This window comes from Hyla sarda, chromosome 2 (assembly GCF_029499605.1).
Source record: "Hyla sarda isolate aHylSar1 chromosome 2, aHylSar1.hap1, whole genome shotgun sequence".
Classification (NCBI taxonomy): domain Eukaryota; kingdom Metazoa; phylum Chordata; class Amphibia; order Anura; family Hylidae; genus Hyla; species Hyla sarda.
In genome coordinates, this window is record NC_079190.1 from 180,837,879 (window position 1) to 180,861,217 (window position 23,339).

Below are 23,339 nucleotides of genomic sequence, written 5' to 3' on the forward strand. Positions count from 1 at the left end.
CACTGATCTTTGCGGTGTCAACGCATGGTATGAGATCGGTATGATCTGTGTATGAGATCGGTATGTGCAGTGAAATAGCCACCGGGGGACTCTAACAATTCCAAAAAAAGTGTAAAAAAAAAAGTTAATAAAGATCATTTAACACCTTCCCTAATAAAAGTAAGAATCACCCCTCTTTTTCCATAAAAACAAAGTAAATAAAAATAAACATATGTTGTATCGCCCAGTGCAGAAATGTCCGAACTATAAAAATATATCATTAATTAAACCGCACGGTCAATGGCGTACATGCAAAAAGAAAATCCATAGTCCAAAATAGCGTATTTTTGGTCACTTTTTATATCACGAAAAACTGAATAAAAAGTGATCAAAAAGTATAATCAATATAAAAATGGTACCGATAAAAATGAGCTCTCATACCGGCCTATACGTGAAAAAAAAAAAAAGTTATAGGGGCCAGAAGATGACAATTTTAAACGTATACATTTTCCTGCATGTAGTTAGGATTTTTTTTAGAAGTACGACAAAATCAAGCCTATATAAGTAGGGCATTATTATAACCGTATAGACCTAGAGAATAAAGATAAGATGTAATTTTTACCCAAAAATGCACTGTGTAGAAAAGGAAGCCCCCAAAAGTTACAAAATGGCATTATTTCTTCAATTTTGTGGCACAATTAATTTTTTTTCCGCTTTGCCGTGGAAAAATGACTAATGTCACTGCAAAGTAGAATTGGTGGTGCAAAAAGTAAGCCATAATATGGAATTTTCGGTGCAAAATTTATTTGTTATGATTTTTAGAAGGTGATGAGGAAAAAATAAAAATGCAAAAACAGAAAAACCCTGTGTCCTTAAGGGGTTAAAAAATTATCCCTAACCAAAAGCAGTAGTTCAGAGTTGTAGTTGACATTCTCATTTACTCCTGCACATGGCTAGCTTTGATTGGCTTGAAAAAGAACTGCTCTATCTCTATCAAATGCTTATGTTTACTAAAACTGAAATGTTTGGTCAAACCCCACTTTTAGATTATTTGTATTATTTTGTTAACTGCTCTGGACTTTAAACCAGCAAATGTGATTTTCTGGCCCATGCATACACATTTGAAAACACATGCTATTTATGAAGAATATTAAATCCCTATTGCACACAGTAATTTTGTTTAACCATGGTATTTCGCTACTTACTTTTCAAGCGATGTATAAATTCAACACCTTGAAGATATCAATGTATATGTTAAAGTTGAGACCTGAAAGAGTAGTCAGTTGAAGAGCAAGAAAAGTTGATTAAAAGGATTCTTGTCTTTGCCTTGTCTAACTGCCGAGTTTAACTGCAACAACACTTTGACAAGCTAACACTTAGACAAGTGAATGCACCGTGCCTGCCCCTGCACAAGTGCCTTCCCCATACTAATTCTACATATCAAGAAAGACAAATTGATGGAACAGAAGCAGTTGCCTTGCTAATTAACTTGAACCCAAGAAATGTGAAACATATGGGGCAGATAATTTTTTTTTAACATTAACATATATTAACATGTTATTTTCATGATAGCAAAAAGCAAATCTTAATAAAACACTTTATTTTGGTATATTTGATTTGGAGTGTACCCAAATGCAGAATAACCATTCCTTTCTCAATTCACAAAAGAGAAAATTGGCCAAAGCAAGAGTGATCTACCTCTGTGGCACAGAAAATATCATTGCAGTCTGGGAAAACTAATATATGATGGCACATGACCAGATTAACTAAAACAATTTAACCTCTAGACAGTGTAAATGTATACTACATGAGCTTCTTCACTGTGCTTAGACTCACAACCTCTCTGCTCCAAGGCAGCAGCTCTAACCACTAGACCATGAGAGCTTCATGGAAACTAGCAAGGATGACTGTGGTCTTGGCCTGTTTTGACAAAATCATTTTTTTCCCCACCGGTTCATATACATTTGACTGGGATAGTACAGGCAAGCCGAGAGCTAGTTCGGACTTAGCTTCGAATCCCCCCTCTGTGCGGTTACCCTGGCAAGCCATGTGTTGCGGGGGTATAGCTCAGTGGTAGAGCATTTGACTGCAGATCAAGAGGTCCTTGGCTCAAATCCGAGTGCCCCCTAACACACATTTTTTTGCTTTACGACTTAACCATATCCTACATATGTAGTGGTGGTGGTGGGGGGGAGGCGCCATAGGAAGAAGGTTGTTGGTGTGGAAGTGAGTGGCCCTGGGTGGTGGGCTGAAGGGCTGGAGGCAGTGGTGGTAGTTGGTGTGAAGGGCTGGAGGCAACGTTGAGGTACAAACAAGCCACATGTTGTGGGGCTGAAGCTCAGTGGTAGAGCATTTGACTGCATGTAAAGAGGTCCGAGTGCCCGTAACACACATTTTTTTTCTTTACAAGCTTAACCGTATCCCACATATGTAGTTTATTGCAGAAAATTAAAAATGTTGAGGTACAGATGAGCTGCATGTTGCGGGGGTATAGCTCAGTGGTAGAGCATTTGACTGCAGATCAAGAGGTCCTTGGTTCAAATCCGAGTGCCCCCTAACACATGCATGCTTTTTTTTACAGCTTAACCACATCCTACATATGTTGTTTATAGCAGACCCCCACTAGCTTTACACTGCAAGATTTTGGTCGCCTCATCCAGTTGATGAGCAGCCACCCTGGAGCGCAGAGGTTCAAGAGGTCCTTGGTTCAAATACAAATGCCCGCTAATGCACAATTTTTTCTTGGTGGGGCATTGTGGTCAGACAGAAAAGAACCATACAACTTCCTCTGTAGTATAAAGCAGCTGATAAGAGTAAAGAGCTTTAAATACAAGTCATTTACTAATCTGTCTAACTTTTTGGCACCAGTTAATTTAAAAAAAAAAAATTGACACACGAGTATCCCTTTAAGATCTACGAATGTAACTCTTTGATCTTTTTGTGGTTTGACAAAACTTACATCTAAGTTACATTTATAGATTGAACCCACCACCTTCACACTGTAAGGTGGCAAGGCTAACCACTTAGCATTCAGAGATCTTGACATAGCCAGTTGAGAGCTAGCTCCACCTTAGGTTGGAGTCCCTCCCCCCCCCCTTTCCTCTGTGCAGTTGCTCTGTGTGCCAAAACAGGCCAAGACCTTGGTCGCCGCATATGCCAGACAAGCAGCTCCCACGGCATAGTGGTTAGAGCAGCCACCTTGGAGCGAAGAGGTTGTGAGTTCGAATCCTGTCAAGACCCTGAAGATGGCAGCTGTTAAAAGAGATGGATCGTGAGAACCTGGGATGTCTGGTGGATTGGAAGATATCGGTGCATGGATGGACTGAGGCGAGGTGGATGTCAAGGAGAGCAGTTGTCGAGGTAAGTGGTTGGAGGAAGGTGTAGTTGTGGGGCATTGTGGAAGGTGGACTGAGGCGAGGAGGATGTCAAGGAGAGCAGTTGTGGAGGAAGGTGTAGTTGTGGGGCATCGTGGAAGGTGGACTGAGGCGAGGAGGACGTCAAGGAGAGCAGTTGTCGAGGTGAGTGGTTAGAGGGCGTTGCGGAGGAAGGTGTAGTTGTGGGGCATCGTGGAAGGTGGTCCACTGCCTGGAATGGAGGAGTCTAGGTTGGGGATCTGCCAAAAGTGGTGTTGTGTCTGTCGAAGCATGTGGGATGTTGAAAATAAAAAGATGGGGGATTTTATTTGCCTTTTTTTTGTTTTGTTTTTTTTTTTTATCAAGAAAACCTCCTCTGCAATCCACCATTGCCTCCAACCCTTCACACCAACTACCACTACTGCCTCCACACCAACTACCACCACTGCCACCAGCCCTTCACACCAATTACCGGGACCACTCACTTCCACACCAACAACCTTCTTCCTATGGAACCTTCCCACCCACACCACCACCACTCATGGGATTGGAAGATATCGGTGCATGGATGGACTGAGGCGAGGTGGATGTCAGGAAGAGCGGAATGGAGAGCAATGTCCCTGAAGACCCTGGAGCATGTCGCTGGATGGACTGAGGCGAGGAGGATGTCAAGGAGAGCAGTTGTCGAGGTAAGTAAGTGGTTAGAGGGCGTTGCGGAGGAAGGTGTAGTTGTGGGGCATCGTGGAAGGTGGTCCACTGCCTGGAATGGAGGATTCTAGGTTGGGGATCTGCCAAAAGTGGTGTTGTGTCTGTCGAAGCATGTGGGATGTTGAAAATAAAAAGATGGGGGATTTTATTTGCCTTTTTTTTTTTTTATATCAAGAAAACCTCCTCTGCAATCCACCATTGCCTCCAGCCCTTCACACCAACTACCACTACTGCCTCCACACCAACTACCACCACTGCCACCAGCCCTTCACACCAATTACCGGGACCACTCACTTCCACACCAACAACCTTCTTCCTATGGAACCTTCCCACCCACACCACCACCACTCATGGGATTGGAAGATATCGGTGCATGGATGGACTGAGGCGAGGTGGATGTCAGGAAGAGCGGAATGGAGAGCAATGTCCCTGAAGACCCTGGAGCATGTCGCTGGATGGACTGAGGCGAGGAGGATGTCAAGGAGAGCAGTTGTCGAGGTAAGTAAGTGGTTAGAGGGCGTTGCGGAGGAAGGTGTAGTTGTGGGGCATCGTGGAAGGTGGTCCACTGCCTGGAATGGAGGATTCTAGGTTGGGGATCTGCCAAAAGTGGTGTTGTGTCTGTCGAAGCATGTGGGATGTTGAAAATAAAAAGATGGGGGATTTTATTTGCCTTTTTTTTATATCACGAAAACCTCCTCTGCAATCCACCATTGCCTCCAGCCCTTCACACCAACTACCACCACTGCCTCCACACCAGCTACCACCATTGCCACCAGCCCTTCACACCAACTACCACCCAGGAACCGGGACCACTCACTTCCACACCAACAACCTTCTTCCTATGGAATCTTCCCAGCCATAGCCAGGAAGCCAACGGGCTTCCCATAGCCAGTTGAGAGCTAGCTCCACCTTAGGTTGGAGTCCCCCCCCCCCCTTTCCTCTGTGCAGTTGCTCTGTGTGCCAAAACAGGCCAAGACCTTGGTCGCCGCATATGCCTGACAAGCAGCTCCCATGGCATAGTGGTTAGAGCAGCCGCCTTGGAGCGAAGAGGTTGTGAGTTCGAATCCTGTCAAGACCCTGAAGATGGCAGCTGTTAAAAGAGATGGATCGTGAGAACCTGGGATGTCTGGTGGATTGGAAGATATCGGTGCATGGATGGACTGAGGCGAGGTCGATGTCAAGAAGCATGTGGGATGTTGAAAATAAAAAGATGGGGGATTTTATTTGCCTTTTTTTTTTTTTTTTTTATATCAAGAAAACCTCCTCTGCAATCCACCATTGCCTCCAGCCCTTCACACCAACTACCACCACTGCCTCCACACCAGCTACCACCATTGCCACCAGCCCTTCACACCAACTACCACCCAGGAACCGGGACCACTCACTTCCACACCAACAACCTTCTTCCTATGGAATCTTCCCACCCACACTCACATACCAGCTACCACAGCCATCCACACCAGAGCTCCTTCTCCAACACCTTATGGGTGCCCGACCATCAACCACTTCACACACACACACACACACACACTCCTCCGCTTCCACACTATGCTGCCACAATTTCTCCAAACGAGCTTCAGGGTGTTCACAGGACTTGAACTCACAACCTCTCTGCTCCAAGGCAGCAGCTCTAACCACTAGACCATGAGAGCTTCATGGAAACTAGCAAGGATGACTGTGGTCTTGGCCTGTTTTGACAAAATCATTTTTTTCCCCACCGGTTCATATACATTTGACTGGGATAGTACAGGCAAGCCGAGAGCTAGTTCGGACTTAGCTTCGAATCCCCCCTCTGTGCGGTTACCCTGGCAAGCCATGTGTTGCGGGGGTATAGCTCAGTGGTAGAGCATTTGACTGCAGATCAAGAGGTCCTTGGCTCAAATCCGAGTGCCCCCTAACACACATTTTTTTGCTTTACGACTTAACCATATCCTACATATGTAGTGGTGGTGGTGGGGGGGAGGCGCCATAGGAAGAAGGTTGTTGGTGTGGAAGTGAGTGGCCCTGGGTGGTGGGCTGAAGGGCTGGAGGCAGTGGTGGTAGTTGGTGTGAAGGGCTGGAGGCAACGTTGAGGTACAAACAAGCCACATGTTGTGGGGCTGAAGCTCAGTGGTAGAGCATTTGACTGCATGTAAAGAGGTCCGAGTGCCCGTAACACACATTTTTTTTCTTTACAAGCTTAACCGTATCCCACATATGTAGTTTATTGCAGAAAATTAAAAATGTTGAGGTACAGATGAGCTGCATGTTGCGGGGGTATAGCTCAGTGGTAGAGCATTTGACTGCAGATCAAGAGGTCCTTGGTACAAATCCGAGTGCCCCCTAACACATGCATGCTTTTTTTTCCTCTGTGCAGTTGCTCTGTGTGCCAAAACAGGCCAAGACCATGGTCGCCGCATATGCCTGACAAGCAGCTCCCACGGCATAGTGGTTAGAGCAGCCACCTTGGAGCGAAGAGGTTGTGAGTTCGAATCCTGTCAAGACCCTGAAGATGGCAGCTGTTAAAAGAGATGGATCGTGAGAACCTGGGATGTCTGGTGGATTGGAAGATATTGGTGCATGGATGGACTGAGGCGAGGTGGATGTCAAGGAGAGCAGTTGTCGAGGTAAGTGGTTGGAGGAAGGTGTAGTTGTGGGGCATTGTGGAAGGTGGACTGAGGCGAGGAGGATGTCAAGGAGAGCAGTTGTCGAGGTAAGTGGTTGGAGGAAGGTGTAGTTGTGGGGCATCGTGGAAGGTGGACTGAGGCGAGGAGGACGTCAAGGAGAGCAGTTGTCGAGGTGAGTGGTTAGAGGGCGTTGCGGAGGAAGGTGTAGTTGTGGGGCATCGTGGAAGGTGGTCCACTGCCTGGAATGGAGGATTCTAGGTTGGGGATCTGCCAAAAGTGGTGTTGTGTCTGTCGAAGCATGTGGGATGTTGAAAATAAAAAGATGGGGGATTTTATTTGCCTTTTTTTTTTTTTTTTTTTTTTTTTTATCAAGAAAACCTCCTCTGCAATCCACCATTGCCTCCAACCCTTCACACCAACTACCACTACTGCCTCCACACCAACTACCACCACTGCCACCAGCCCTTCACACCAATTACCGGGACCACTCACTTCCACACCAACAACCTTCTTCCTATGGAACCTTCCCACCCACACCACCACCACTCATGGGATTGGAAGATATCGGTGCATGGATGGACTGAGGCGAGGTGGATGTCAGGAAGAGCGGAATGGAGAGCAATGTCCCTGAAGACCCTGGAGCATGTCGCTGGATGGACTGAGGCGAGGAGGATGTCAAGGAGAGCAGTTGTCGAGGTAAGTAAGTGGTTAGAGGGCGTTGCGGAGGAAGGTGTAGTTGTGGGGCATCGTGGAAGGTGGTCCACTGCCTGGAATGGAGGATTCTAGGTTGGGGATCTGCCAAAAGTGGTGTTGTGTCTGTCGAAGCATGTGGGATGTTGAAAATAAAAAGATGGGGGATTTTATTTGCCTTTTTTTTTTTTTTTTTTTTTTATATCAAGAAAACCTCCTCTGCAATCCACCATTGCCTCCAGCCCTTCACACCAACTACCACTACTGCCTCCACACCAACTACCACCACTGCCACCAGCCCTTCACACCAATTACCGGGACCACTCACTTCCACACCAACAACCTTCTTCCTATGGAACCTTCCCACCCACACCACCACCACTCATGGGATTGGAAGATATCGGTGCATGGATGGACTGAGGCGAGGTGGATGTCAGGAAGAGCGGAATGGAGAGCAATGTCCCTGAAGACCCTGGAGCATGTCGCTGGATGGACTGAGGCGAGGAGGATGTCAAGGAGAGCAGTTGTCGAGGTAAGTAAGTGGTTAGAGGGCGTTGCGGAGGAAGGTGTAGTTGTGGGGCATCGTGGAAGGTGGTCCACTGCCTGGAATGGAGGATTCTAGGTTGGGGATCTGCCAAAAGTGGTGTTGTGTCTGTCGAAGCATGTGGGATGTTGAAAATAAAAAGATGGGGGATTTTATTTGCCTTTTTTTTATATCACGAAAACCTCCTCTGCAATCCACCATTGCCTCCAGCCCTTCACACCAACTACCACCACTGCCTCCACACCAGCTACCACCATTGCCACCAGCCCTTCACACCAACTACCACCCAGGAACCGGGACCACTCACTTCCACACCAACAACCTTCTTCCTATGGAATCTTCCCACCCACACTCACATACCAGCTACCACAGCCATCCACACCAGAGCTCCTTCTCCAACACCTTATGGGTGCCCGACCATCAACCACTTCACACACACACACACACACACACACACACACACTCCTCCGCTTCCACACTATGCTGCCACAATTTCTCCAAACGAGCTTCAGGGTGTTCACAGGACTTGAACTCACAACCTCTCTGCTCCAAGGCAGCAGCTCTAACCACTAGACCATGAGAGCTTCATGGAAACTAGCAAGGATGACTGTGGTCTTGGCCTGTTTTGACAAAATCATTTTTTTCCCCACCGGTTCATATACATTTGACTGGGATAGTACAGGCAAGCCGAGAGCTAGTTCGGACTTAGCTTCGAATCCCCCCTCTGTGCGGTTACCCTGGCAAGCCATGTGTTGCGGGGGTATAGCTCAGTGGTAGAGCATTTGACTGCAGATCAAGAGGTCCTTGGCTCAAATCCGAGTGCCCCCTAACACACATTTTTTTGCTTTACGACTTAACCATATCCTACATATGTAGTGGTGGTGGTGGGGGGGAGGCGCCATAGGAAGAAGGTTGTTGGTGTGGAAGTGAGTGGCCCTGGGTGGTGGGCTGAAGGGCTGGAGGCAGTGGTGGTAGTTGGTGTGAAGGGCTGGAGGCAACGTTGAGGTACAAACAAGCCACATGTTGTGGGGCTGAAGCTCAGTGGTAGAGCATTTGACTGCATGTAAAGAGGTCCGAGTGCCCGTAACACACATTTTTTTTCTTTACAAGCTTAACCGTATCCCACATATGTAGTTTATTGCAGAAAATTAAAAATGTTGAGGTACAGATGAGCTGCATGTTGCGGGGGTATAGCTCAGTGGTAGAGCATTTGACTGCAGATCAAGAGGTCCTTGGTACAAATCCGAGTGCCCCCTAACACATGCATGCTTTTTTTTCCTCTGTGCAGTTGCTCTGTGTGCCAAAACAGGCCAAGACCATGGTCGCCGCATATGCCTGACAAGCAGCTCCCACGGCATAGTGGTTAGAGCAGCCACCTTGGAGCGAAGAGGTTGTGAGTTCGAATCCTGTCAAGACCCTGAAGATGGCAGCTGTTAAAAGAGATGGATCGTGAGAACCTGGGATGTCTGGTGGATTGGAAGATATTGGTGCATGGATGGACTGAGGCGAGGTGGATGTCAAGGAGAGCAGTTGTCGAGGTAAGTGGTTGGAGGAAGGTGTAGTTGTGGGGCATTGTGGAAGGTGGACTGAGGCGAGGAGGATGTCAAGGAGAGCAGTTGTCGAGGTAAGTGGTTGGAGGAAGGTGTAGTTGTGGGGCATCGTGGAAGGTGGACTGAGGCGAGGAGGACGTCAAGGAGAGCAGTTGTCGAGGTGAGTGGTTAGAGGGCGTTGCGGAGGAAGGTGTAGTTGTGGGGCATCGTGGAAGGTGGTCCACTGCCTGGAATGGAGGATTCTAGGTTGGGGATCTGCCAAAAGTGGTGTTGTGTCTGTCGAAGCATGTGGGATGTTGAAAATAAAAAGATGGGGGATTTTATTTGCCTTTTTTTTGTTTTGTTTTTTTTTTTTATCAAGAAAACCTCCTCTGCAATCCACCATTGCCTCCAACCCTTCACACCAACTACCACTACTGCCTCCACACCAACTACCACCACTGCCACCAGCCCTTCACACCAATTACCGGGACCACTCACTTCCACACCAACAACCTTCTTCCTATGGAACCTTCCCACCCACACCACCACCACTCATGGGATTGGAAGATATCGGTGCATGGATGGACTGAGGCGAGGTGGATGTCAGGAAGAGCGGAATGGAGAGCAATGTCCCTGAAGACCCTGGAGCATGTCGCTGGATGGACTGAGGCGAGGAGGATGTCAAGGAGAGCAGTTGTCGAGGTAAGTAAGTGGTTAGAGGGTGTTGCGGAGGAAGGTGTAGTTGTGGGGCATCGTGGAAGGTGGTCCACTGCCTGGAATGGAGGATTCTAGGTTGGGGATCTGCCAAAAGTGGTGTTGTGTCTGTCGAAGCATGTGGGATGTTGAAAATAAAAAGATGGGGGATTTTATTTGCCTTTTTTTTTTTTTTTTTTTTTTTTATATCAAGAAAACCTCCTCTGCAATCCACCATTGCCTCCAGCCCTTCACACCAACTACCACTACTGCCTCCACACCAACTACCACCACTGCCACCAGCCCTTCACACCAATTACCGGGACCACTCACTTCCACACCAACAACCTTCTTCCTATGGAACCTTCCCACCCACACCACCACCACTCATGGGATTGGAAGATATCGGTGCATGGATGGACTGAGGCGAGGTGGATGTCAGGAAGAGCGGAATGGAGAGCAATGTCCCTGAAGACCCTGGAGCATGTCGCTGGATGGACTGAGGCGAGGAGGATGTCAAGGAGAGCAGTTGTCGAGGTAAGTAAGTGGTTAGAGGGCGTTGCGGAGGAAGGTGTAGTTGTGGGGCATCGTGGAAGGTGGTCCACTGCCTGGAATGGAGGATTCTAGGTTGGGGATCTGCCAAAAGTGGTGTTGTGTCTGTCGAAGCATGTGGGATGTTGAAAATAAAAAGATGGGGGATTTTATTTGCCTTTTTTTTATATCACGAAAACCTCCTCTGCAATCCACCATTGCCTCCAGCCCTTCACACCAACTACCACCACTGCCTCCACACCAGCTACCACCATTGCCACCAGCCCTTCACACCAACTACCACCCAGGAACCGGGACCACTCACTTCCACACCAACAACCTTCTTCCTATGGAATCTTCCCACCCACACTCACATACCAGCTACCACAGCCATCCACACCAGAGCTCCTTCTCCAACACCTTATGGGTGCCCGACCATCAACCACTTCACACACACACACACACACACACTCCTCCGCTTCCACACTATGCTGCCACAATTTCTCCAAACGAGCTTCAGGGTGTTCACAGGACTTGAACTCACAACCTCTCTGCTCCAAGGCAGCAGCTCTAACCACTAGACCATGAGAGCTTCATGGAAACTAGCAAGGATGACTGTGGTCTTGGCCTGTTTTGACAAAATCATTTTTTTCCCCACCGGTTCATATACATTTGACTGGGATAGTACAGGCAAGCCGAGAGCTAGTTCGGACTTAGCTTCGAATCCCCCCTCTGTGCGGTTACCCTGGCAAGCCATGTGTTGCGGGGGTATAGCTCAGTGGTAGAGCATTTGACTGCAGATCAAGAGGTCCTTGGCTCAAATCCGAGTGCCCCCTAACACACATTTTTTTGCTTTACGACTTAACCATATCCTACATATGTAGTGGTGGTGGTGGGGGGGAGGCGCCATAGGAAGAAGGTTGTTGGTGTGGAAGTGAGTGGCCCTGGGTGGTGGGCTGAAGGGCTGGAGGCAGTGGTGGTAGTTGGTGTGAAGGGCTGGAGGCAACGTTGAGGTACAAACAAGCCACATGTTGTGGGGCTGAAGCTCAGTGGTAGAGCATTTGACTGCATGTAAAGAGGTCCGAGTGCCCGTAACACACATATTTTTTCTTTACAAGCTTAACCGTATCCCACATATGTAGTTTATTGCAGAAAATTAAAAATGTTGAGGTACAGATGAGCTGCATGTTGCGGGGGTATAGCTCAGTGGTAGAGCATTTGACTGCAGATCAAGAGGTCCTTGGTTCAAATCCGAGTGCCCCCTAACACATGCATGCTTTTTTTTACAGCTTAACCACATCCTACATATGTTGTTTATAGCAGACCCCCACTAGCTTTACACTGCAAGATTTTGGTCGCCTCATCCAGTTGATGAGCAGCCACCCTGGAGCGCAGAGGTTCAAGAGGTCCTTGGTTCAAATACAAATGCCCGCTAATGCACAATTTTTTCTTGGTGGGGCATTGTGGTCAGACAGAAAAGAACCATACAACTTCCTCTGTAGTATAAAGCAGCTGATAAGAGTAAAGAGCTTTAAATACAAGTCATTTACTAATCTGTCTAACTTTTTGGCACCAGTTAATTTAAAAAAAAAAAATTGACACACGAGTATCCCTTTAAGATCTACGAATGTAACTCTTTGATCTTTTTGTGGTTTGACAAAACTTACATCTAAGTTACATTTATAGATTGAACCCACCACCTTCACACTGTAAGGTGGCAAGGCTAACCACTTAGCATTCAGAGATCTTGACATAGCCAGTTGAGAGCTAGCTCCACCTTAGGTTGGAGTCCCCCCCCCCCCCCCCTTTCCTCTGTGCAGTTGCTCTGTGTGCCAAAACAGGCCAAGACCTTGGTCGCCGCATATGCCAGACAAGCAGCTCCCACGGCATAGTGGTTAGAGCAGCCACCTTGGAGCGAAGAGGTTGTGAGTTCGAATCCTGTCAAGACCCTGAAGATGGCAGCTGTTAAAATAGATGGATCGTGAGAACCTGGGATGTCTGGTGGATTGGAAGATATCGGTGCATGGATGGACTGAGGCGAGGTGGATGTCAAGGAGAGCAGTTGTCGAGGTAAGTGGTTGGAGGAAGGTGTAGTTGTGGGGCATTGTGGAAGGTGGACTGAGGCGAGGAGGATGTCAAGGAGAGCAGTTGTGGAGGAAGGTGTAGTTGTGGGGCATCGTGGAAGGTGGACTGAGGCGAGGAGGACGTCAAGGAGAGCAGTTGTCGAGGTGAGTGGTTAGAGGGCGTTGCGGAGGAAGGTGTAGTTGTGGGGCATCGTGGAAGGTGGTCCACTGCCTGGAATGGAGGATTCTAGGTTGGGGATCTGCCAAAAGTGGTGTTGTGTCTGTCGAAGCATGTGGGATGTTGAAAATAAAAAGATGGGGGATTTTATTTGCCTTTTTTTTGTTTTTTTTTTTTTTTTTATCAAGAAAACCTCCTCTGCAATCCACCATTGCCTCCAACCCTTCACACCAACTACCACTACTGCCTCCACACCAACTACCACCACTGCCACCAGCCCTTCACACCAATTACCGGGACCACTCACTTCCACACCAACAACCTTCTTCCTATGGAACCTTCCCACCCACACCACCACCACTCATGGGATTGGAAGATATCGGTGCATGGATGGACTGAGGCGAGGTGGATGTCAGGAAGAGCGGAATGGAGAGCAATGTCCCTGAAGACCCTGGAGCATGTCGCTGGATGGACTGAGGCGAGGAGGATGTCAAGGAGAGCAGTTGTCGAGGTAAGTAAGTGGTTAGAGGGCGTTGCGGAGGAAGGTGTAGTTGTGGGGCATCGTGGAAGGTGGTCCACTGCCTGGAATGGAGGATTCTAGGTTGGGGATCTGCCAAAAGTGGTGTTGTGTCTGTCGAAGCATGTGGGATGTTGAAAATAAAAAGATGGGGGATTTTATTTGCCTTTTTTTTTTTTTTTTTTTTTTATATCAAGAAAACCTCCTCTGCAATCCACCATTGCCTCCAGCCCTTCACACCAACTACCACTACTGCCTCCACACCAACTACCACCACTGCCACCAGCCCTTCACACCAATTACCGGGACCACTCACTTCCACACCAACAACCTTCTTCCTATGGAACCTTCCCACCCACACCACCACCACTCATGGGATTGGAAGATATCGGTGCATGGATGGACTGAGGCGAGGTGGATGTCAGGAAGAGCGGAATGGAGAGCAATGTCCCTGAAGACCCTGGAGCATGTCGCTGGATGGACTGAGGCGAGGAGGATGTCAAGGAGAGCAGTTGTCGAGGTAAGTAAGTGGTTAGAGGGCGTTGCGGAGGAAGGTGTAGTTGTGGGGCATCGTGGAAGGTGGTCCACTGCCTGGAATGGAGGATTCTAGGTTGGGGATCTGCCAAAAGTGGTGTTGTGTCTGTCGAAGCATGTGGGATGTTGAAAATAAAAAGATGGGGGATTTTATTTGCCTTTTTTTTATATCACGAAAACCTCCTCTGCAATCCACCATTGCCTCCAGCCCTTCACACCAACTACCACCACTGCCTCCACACCAGCTACCACCATTGCCACCAGCCCTTCACACCAACTACCACCCAGGAACCGGGACCACTCACTTCCACACCAACAACCTTCTTCCTATGGAATCTTCCCACCCACACTCACATACCAGCTACCACAGCCATCCACACCAGAGCTCCTTCTCCAACACCTTATGGGTGCCCGACCATCAACCACTACACACACACACACACACACACACACACACACACACACACACACACACACTCCTCCGCTTCCACACTATGCTGCCACAATTTCTCCAAACGAGCTTCAGGGTGTTCACAGGACTTGAACTCACAACCTCTCTGCTCCAAGGCAGCAGCTCTAACCACTAGACCATGAGAGCTTCATGGAAACTAGCAAGGATGACTGTGGTCTTGGCCTGTTTTGACAAAATCATTTTTTTCCCCACCGGTTCATATACATTTGACTGGGATAGTACAGGCAAGCCGAGAGCTAGTTCGGACTTAGCTTCGAATCCCCCCTCTGTGCGGTTACCCTGGCAAGCCATGTGTTGCGGGGGTATAGCTCAGTGGTAGAGCATTTGACTGCAGATCAAGAGGTCCTTGGCTCAAATCCGAGTGCCCCCTAACACACATTTTTTTGCTTTACGACTTAACCATATCCTACATATGTAGTGGTGGTGGTGGGGGGGAGGCGCCATAGGAAGAAGGTTGTTGGTGTGGAAGTGAGTGGCCCTGGGTGGTGGGCTGAAGGGCTGGAGGCAGTGGTGGTAGTTGGTGTGAAGGGCTGGAGGCAACGTTGAGGTACAAACAAGCCACATGTTGTGGGGCTGAAGCTCAGTGGTAGAGCATTTGACTGCATGTAAAGAGGTCCGAGTGCCCGTAACACACATTTTTTTTCTTTACAAGCTTAACCGTATCCCACATATGTAGTTTATTGCAGAAAATTAAAAATGTTGAGGTACAGATGAGCTGCATGTTGCGGGGGTATAGCTCAGTGGTAGAGCATTTGACTGCAGATCAAGAGGTCCTTGGTTCAAATCCGAGTGCCCCCTAACACATGCATGCTTTTTCTTCCTCTGTGCAGTTGCTCTGTGTGCCAAAACAGGCCAAGACCATGGTCGCCGCATATGCCTGACAAGCAGCTCCCACGGCATAGTGGTTAGAGCAGCCACCTTGGAGCGAAGAGGTTGTGAGTTCGAATCCTGTCAAGACCCTGAAGATGGCAGCTGTTAAAAGAGATGGATCGTGAGAACCTGGGATGTCTGGTGGATTGGAAGATATTGGTGCATGGATGGACTGAGGCGAGGTGGATGTCAAGGAGAGCAGTTGTCGAGGTAAGTGGTTGGAGGAAGGTGTAGTTGTGGGGCATTGTGGAAGGTGGACTGAGGCGAGGAGGATGTCAAGGAGAGCAGTTGTCGAGGTAAGTGGTTGGAGGAAGGTGTAGTTGTGGGGCATCGTGGAAGGTGGACTGAGGCGAGGAGGACGTCAAGGAGAGCAGTTGTCGAGGTGAGTGGTTAGAGGGCGTTGCGGAGGAAGGTGTAGTTGTGGGGCATCGTGGAAGGTGGTCCACAACCTTCTTCCTATGGAATCTTCCCAACCATAGCCAGGAAGCCAACGGGCTTCCCATAGCCAGTTGAGAGCTAGCTCCACCTTAGGTTGGAGTCCCCCCCCCCCCCTTTCCTCTGTGCAGTTGCTCTGTGTGCCAAAACAGGCCAAGACCTTGGTCGCCGCATATGCCTGACAAGCAGCTCCCACGGCATAGTGGTTAGAGCAGCCGCCTTGGAGCGAAGAGGTTGTGAGTTCGAATCCTGTCAAGACCCTGAAGATGGCAGCTGTTAAAAGAGATGGATCGTGAGAACCTGGGATGTCTGGTGGATTGGAAGATATCGGTGCATGGATGGACTGAGGCGAGGTCGATGTCAAGAAGCATGTGGGATGTTGAAAATAAAAAGATGGGGGATTTTATTTGCCTTTTTTTTTATATCAAGAAAACCTCCTCTGCAATCCACCATTGCCTCCAGCCCTTCACACCAACTACCACCACTGCCTCCACACCAGCTACCACCATTGCCACCAGCCCTTCACACCAACTACCACCCAGGAACCGGGACCACTCACTTCCACACCAACAACCTTCTTCCTATGGAATCTTCCCACCCACACTCACATACCAGCTACCACAGCCATCCACACCAGAGCTCCTTCTCCAACACCTTATGGGTGCCCGACCATCAACCACTTCACACACACACACACACACACACACACACACACACACACACACACACACTCCTCCGCTTCCACACTATGCTGCCACAATTTCTCCAAACGAGCTTCAGGGTGTTCACAGGACTTGAACTCACAACCTCTCTGCTCCAAGGCAGCAGCTCTAACCACTAGACCATGAGAGCTTCATGGAAACTAGCAAGGATGACTGTGGTCTTGGCCTGTTTTGACAAAATCATTTTTTTCCCCACCGGTTCATATACATTTGACTGGGATAGTACAGGCAAGCCGAGAGCTAGTTCGGACTTAGCTTCGAATCCCCCCTCTGTGCGGTTACCCTGGCAAGCCATGTGTTGCGGGGGTATAGCTCAGTGGTAGAGCATTTGACTGCAGATCAAGAGGTCCTTGGCTCAAATCCGAGTGCCCCCTAACACACATTTTTTTGCTTTACGACTTAACCATATCCTACATATGTAGTGGTGGTGGTGGGGGGGAGGCGCCATAGGAAGAAGGTTGTTGGTGTGGAAGTGAGTGGCCCTGGGTGGTGGGCTGAAGGGCTGGAGGCAGTGGTGGTAGTTGGTGTGAAGGGCTGGAGGCAACGTTGAGGTACAAACAAGCCACATGTTGTGGGGCTGAAGCTCAGTGGTAGAGCATTTGACTGCATGTAAAGAGGTCCGAGTGCCCGTAACACACATTTTTTTTCTTTACAAGCTTAACCGTATCCCACATATGTAGTTTATTGCAGAAAATTAAAAATGTTGAGGTACAGATGAGCTGCATGTTGCGGGGGTATAGCTCAGTGGTAGAGCATTTGACTGCAGATCAAGAGGTCCTTGGTACAAATCCGAGTGCCCCCTAACACATGCATGCTTTTTTTTCCTCTGTGCAGTTGCTCTGTGTGCCAAAACAGGCCAAGACCATGGTCGCCGCATATGCCTGACAAGCAGCTCCCACGGCATAGTGGTTAGAGCAGCCACCTTGGAGCGAAGAGGTTGTGAGTTCGAATCCTGTCAAGACCCTGAAGATGGCAGCTGTTAAAAGAGATGGATCGTGAGAACCTGGGATGTCTGGTGGATTGGAAGATATTGGTGCATGGATGGACTGAGGCGAGGTGGATGTCAAGGAGAGCAGTTGTCGAGGTAAGTGGTTGGAGGAAGGTGTAGTTGTGGGGCATTGTGGAAGGTGGACTGAGGCGAGGAGGATGTCAAGGAGAGCAGTTGTCGAGGTAAGTGGTTGGAGGAAGGTGTAGTTGTGGGGCATCGTGGAAGGTGGACTGAGGCGAGGAGGACGTCAAGGAGAGCAGTTGTCGAGGTGAGTGGTTAGAGGGCGTTGCGGAGGAAGGTGTAGTTGTGGGGCATCGTGGAAGGTGGTCCACTGCCTGGAATGGAGGATTCTAGGTTGGGGATCTGCCAAAAGTGGTGTTGTGTCTGTCGAAGCATGTGGGATGTTGAAAATAAAAAGATGGGGGATTTTATTTGCCTTTTTTTTGTTTTGTTTTTTTTTTTTATCAAGAAAACCTCCTCTGCAATCCACCATTGCCTCCAACCCTTCACACCAACTACCACTACTGCCTCCACACCAACTACCACCACTGCCACCAGCCCTTCACACCAATTACCGGGACCACTCACTTCCACACCAACAACCTTCTTCCTATGGAACCTTCCCACCCACACCACCACCACTCATGGGATTGGAAGATATCGGTGCATGGATGGACTGAGGCGAGGTGGATGTCAGGAAGAGCGGAATGGAGAGCAATGTCCCTGAAGACCCTGGAGCATGTCGCTGGATGGACTGAGGCGAGGAGGATGTCAAGGAGAGCAGTTGTCGAGGTAAGTAAGTGGTTAGAGGGCGTTGCGGAGGAAGGTGTAGTTGTGGGGCATCGTGGAAGGTGGTCCACTGCCTGGAATGGAGGATTCTAGGTTGGGGATCTGCCAAAAGTGGTGTTGTGTCTGTCGAAGCATGTGGGATGTTGAAAATAAAAAGATGGGGGATTTTATTTGCCTTTTTTTTTTTTTTTTTTTTTTATATCAAGAAAACCTCCTCTGCAATCCACCATTGCCTCCAGCCCTTCACACCAACTACCACTACTGCCTCCACACCAACTACCACCACTGCCACCAGCCCTTCACACCAATTACCGGGACCACTCACTTCCACACCAACAACCTTCTTCCTATGGAACCTTCCCACCCACACCACCACCACTCATGGGATTGGAAGATATCGGTGCATGGATGGACTGAGGCGAGGTGGATGTCAGGAAGAGCGGAATGGAGAGCAATGTCCCTGAAGACCCTGGAGCATGTCGCTGGATGGACTGAGGCGAGGAGGATGTCAAGGAGAGCAGTTGTCGAGGTAAGTAAGTGGTTAGAGGGCGTTGCGGAGGAAGGTGTAGTTGTGGGGCATCGTGGAAGGTGGTCCACTGCCTGGAATGGAGGATTCTAGGTTGGGGATCTGCCAAAAGTGGTGTTGTGTCTGTCGAAGCGCATGTGGGATGTTGAAAATAAAAAGATGGGGGATTTTATTTGCCTTTTTTTTATATCACGAAAACCTCCTCTGCAATCCACCATTGCCTCCAGCCCTTCACACCAACTACCACCACTGCCTCCACACCAGCTACCACCATTGCCACCAGCCCTTCACACCAACTACCACCCAGGAACCGGGACCACTCACTTCCACACCAACAACCTTCTTCCTATGGAATCTTCCCAACCATAGCCAGGAAGCCAACGGGCTTCCCATAGCCAGTTGAGAGCTAGCTCCACCTTAGGTTGGAGTCCCCCCCCCCCCTTTCCTCTGTGCAGTTGCTCTGTGTGCCAAAACAGGCCAAGACCTTGGTCGCCGCATATGCCTGACAAGCAGCTCCCACGGCATAGTGGTTAGAGCAGCCGCCTTGGAGCGAAGAGGTTGTGAGTTCGAATCCTGTCAAGACCCTGAAGATGGCAGCTGTTAAAAGAGATGGATCATGAGAACCTGGGATGTCTGGTGGATTGGAAGATATCGGTGCATGGATGGACTGAGGCGAGGTCGATGTCAAGAAGCATGTGGGATGTTGAAAATAAAAAGATGGGGGATTTTATTTGCCTTTTTTTTTTTTTTTTTATATCAAGAAAACCTCCTCTGCAATCCACCATTGCCTCCAGCCCTTCACACCAACTACCACCACTGCCTCCACACCAGCTACCACCATTGCCACCAGCCCTTCACACCAACTACCACCCAGGAACCGGGACCACTCACTTCCACACCAACAACCTTCTTCCTATGGAATCTTCCCACCCACACTCACATACCAGCTACCACAGCCATCCACACCAGAGCTCCTTCTCCAACACCTTATGGGTGCCCGACCATCAACCACTTCACACACACACACACACACACACACACACACACACACACACACTCCTCCGCTTCCACACTATGCTGCCACAATTTCTCCAAACGAGCTTCAGGGTGTTCACAGGACTTGAACTCACAACCTCTCTGCTCCAAGGCAGCAGCTCTAACCATTAGACCATGAGAGCTTCATGGAAACTAGCAAGGATGACTGTGGTCTTGGCCTGTTTTGACAAAATCATTTTTTTCCCCACCGGTTCATATACATTTGACTGGGATAGTACAGGCAAGCCGAGAGCTAGTTCGGACTTAGCTTCGAATCCCCCCTCTGTGCGGTTACCCTGGCAAGCCATGTGTTGCGGGGGTATAGCTCAGTGGTAGAGCATTTGACTGCAGATCAAGAGGTCCTTGGCTCAAATCCGAGTGCCCCCTAACACACATTTTTTTGCTTTACGACTTAACCATATCCTACATATGTAGTGGTGGTGGTGGGGGGGAGGCGCCATAGGAAGAAGGTTGTTGGTGTGGAAGTGAGTGGCCCTGGGTGGTGGGCTGAAGGGCTGGAGGCAGTGGTGGTAGTTGGTGTGAAGGGCTGGAGGCAACGTTGAGGTACAAACAAGCCACATGTTGTGGGGCTGAAGCTCAGTGGTAGAGCATTTGACTGCATGTAAAGAGGTCCGAGTGCCCGTAACACACATTTTTTTTCTTTACAAGCTTAACCGTATCCCACATATGTAGTTTATTGCAGAAAATTAAAAATGTTGAGGTACAGATGAGCTGCATGTTGCGGGGGTATAGCTCAGTGGTAGAGCATTTGACTGCAGATCAAGAGGTCCTTGGTACAAATCCGAGTGCCCCCTAACACATGCATGCTTTTTTTTCCTCTGTGCAGTTGCTCTGTGTGCCAAAACAGGCCAAGACCATGGTCGCCGCATATGCCTGACAAGCAGCTCCCACGGCATAGTGGTTAGAGCAGCCACCTTGGAGCGAAGAGGTTGTGAGTTCGAATCCTGTCAAGACCCTGAAGATGGCAGCTGTTAAAAGAGATGGATCGTGAGAACCTGGGATGTCTGGTGGATTGGAAGATATTGGTGCATGGATGGACTGAGGCGAGGTGGATGTCAAGGAGAGCAGTTGTCGAGGTAAGTGGTTGGAGGAAGGTGTAGTTGTGGGGCATTGTGGAAGGTGGACTGAGGCGAGGAGGATGTCAAGGAGAGCAGTTGTCGAGGTAAGTGGTTGGAGGAAGGTGTAGTTGTGGGGCATCGTGGAAGGTGGACTGAGGCGAGGAGGACGTCAAGGAGAGCAGTTGTCGAGGTGAGTGGTTAGAGGGCGTTGCGGAGGAAGGTGTAGTTGTGGGGCATCGTGGAAGGTGGTCCACTGCCTGGAATGGAGGATTCTAGGTTGGGGATCTGCCAAAAGTGGTGTTGTGTCTGTCGAAGCATGTGGGATGTTGAAAATAAAAAGATGGGGGATTTTATTTGCCTTTTTTTTGTTTTGTTTTTTTTTTTATCAAGAAAACCTCCTCTGCAATCCACCATTGCCTCCAACCCTTCACACCAACTACCACTACTGCCTCCACACCAACTACCACCACTGCCACCAGCCCTTCACACCAATTACCGGGACCACTCACTTCCACACCAACAACCTTCTTCCTATGGAACCTTCCCACCCACACCACCACCACTCATGGGATTGGAAGATATCGGTGCATGGATGGACTGAGGCGAGGTGGATGTCAGGAAGAGCGGAATGGAGAGCAATGTCCCTGAAGACCCTGGAGCATGTCGCTGGATGGACTGAGGCGAGGAGGATGTCAAGGAGAGCAGTTGTCGAGGTAAGTAAGTGGTTAGAGGGCGTTGCGGAGGAAGGTGTAGTTGTGGGGCATCGTGGAAGGTGGTCCACTGCCTGGAATGGAGGATTCTAGGTTGGGGATCTGCCAAAAGTGGTGTTGTGTCTGTCGAAGCATGTGGGATGTTGAAAATAAAAAGATGGGGGATTTTATTTGCCTTTTTTTTTTTTTTTTTTTTTTATATCAAGAAAACCTCCTCTGCAATCCACCATTGCCTCCAGCCCTTCACACCAACTACCACTACTGCCTCCACACCAACTACCACCACTGCCACCAGCCCTTCACACCAATTACCGGGACCACTCACTTCCACACCAACAACCTTCTTCCTATGGAACCTTCCCACCCACACCACCACCACTCATGGGATTGGAAGATATCGGTGCATGGATGGACTGAGGCGAGGTGGATGTCAGGAAGAGCGGAATGGAGAGCAATGTCCCTGAAGACCCTGGAGCATGTCGCTGGATGGACTGAGGCGAGGAGGATGTCAAGGAGAGCAGTTGTCGAGGTAAGTAAGTGGTTAGAGGGCGTTGCGGAGGAAGGTGTAGTTGTGGGGCATCGTGGAAGGTGGTCCACTGCCTGGAATGGAGGATTCTAGGTTGGGGATCTGCCAAAAGTGGTGTTGTGTCTGTCGAAGCATGTGGGATGTTGAAAATAAAAAGATGGGGGATTTTATTTGCCTTTTTTTTATATCACGAAAACCTCCTCTGCAATCCACCATTGCCTCCAGCCCTTCACACCAACTACCACCACTGCCTCCACACCAGCTACCACCATTGCCACCAGCCCTTCACACCAACTACCACCCAGGAACCGGGACCACTCACTTCCACACCAACAACCTTCTTCCTATGGAATCTTCCCACCCACACTCACATACCAGCTACCACAGCCATCCACACCAGAGCTCCTTCTCCAACACCTTATGGGTGCCCGACCATCAACCACTTCACACACACACACACACACACTCCTCCGCTTCCACACTATGCTGCCACAATTTCTCCAAACGAGCTTCAGGGTGTTCACAGGACTTGAACTCACAACCTCTCTGCTCCAAGGCAGCAGCTCTAACCACTAGACCATGAGAGCTTCATGGAAACTAGCAAGGATGACTGTGGTCTTGGCCTGTTTTGACAAAATCATTTTTTTCCCCACCGGTTCATATACATTTGACTGGGATAGTACAGGCAAGCCGAGAGCTAGTTCGGACTTAGCTTCGAATCCCCCCTCTGTGCGGTTACCCTGGCAAGCCATGTGTTGCGGGGGTATAGCTCAGTGGTAGAGCATTTGACTGCAGATCAAGAGGTCCTTGGCTCAAATCCGAGTGCCCCCTAACACACATTTTTTTGCTTTACGACTTAACCATATCCTACATATGTAGTGGTGGTGGTGGGGGGGAGGCGCCATAGGAAGAAGGTTGTTGGTGTGGAAGTGAGTGGCCCTGGGTGGTGGGCTGAAGGGCTGGAGGCAGTGGTGGTAGTTGGTGTGAAGGGCTGGAGGCAACGTTGAGGTACAAACAAGCCACATGTTGTGGGGCTGAAGCTCAGTGGTAGAGCATTTGACTGCATGTAAAGAGGTCCGAGTGCCCGTAACACACATTTTTTTTCTTTACAAGCTTAACCGTATCCCACATATGTAGTTTATTGCAGAAAATTAAAAATGTTGAGGTACAGATGAGCTGCATGTTGCGGGGGTATAGCTCAGTGGTAGAGCATTTGACTGCAGATCAAGAGGTCCTTGGTTCAAATCCGAGTGCCCCCT

At 49.1% G+C, this 23,339-nt stretch overlaps 4 non-coding genes across 4 annotated transcripts; all 4 read left to right on the plus strand.

The window, feature by feature from the left end:
* The first annotated feature begins 2,463 nt into the window (after positions 1-2,463).
* On the plus strand, positions 2,464-2,535 carry TRNAC-GCA (transfer RNA cysteine (anticodon GCA)). The gene has a single exon. It is a non-coding gene; the product is annotated as a tRNA-Cys (tRNA).
* A 9,293-nt stretch (positions 2,536-11,828) lies between these two features.
* TRNAC-GCA (transfer RNA cysteine (anticodon GCA)) lies at positions 11,829-11,900 on the plus strand. The gene has a single exon. It is a non-coding gene; the product is annotated as a tRNA-Cys (tRNA).
* Positions 11,901-15,126: 3,226 nt separating this feature from the next.
* TRNAC-GCA (transfer RNA cysteine (anticodon GCA)) lies at positions 15,127-15,198 on the plus strand. The gene has a single exon. It is a non-coding gene; the product is annotated as a tRNA-Cys (tRNA).
* An 8,069-nt stretch (positions 15,199-23,267) lies between these two features.
* Positions 23,268-23,339, plus strand: TRNAC-GCA (transfer RNA cysteine (anticodon GCA)). The gene has a single exon. It is a non-coding gene; the product is annotated as a tRNA-Cys (tRNA).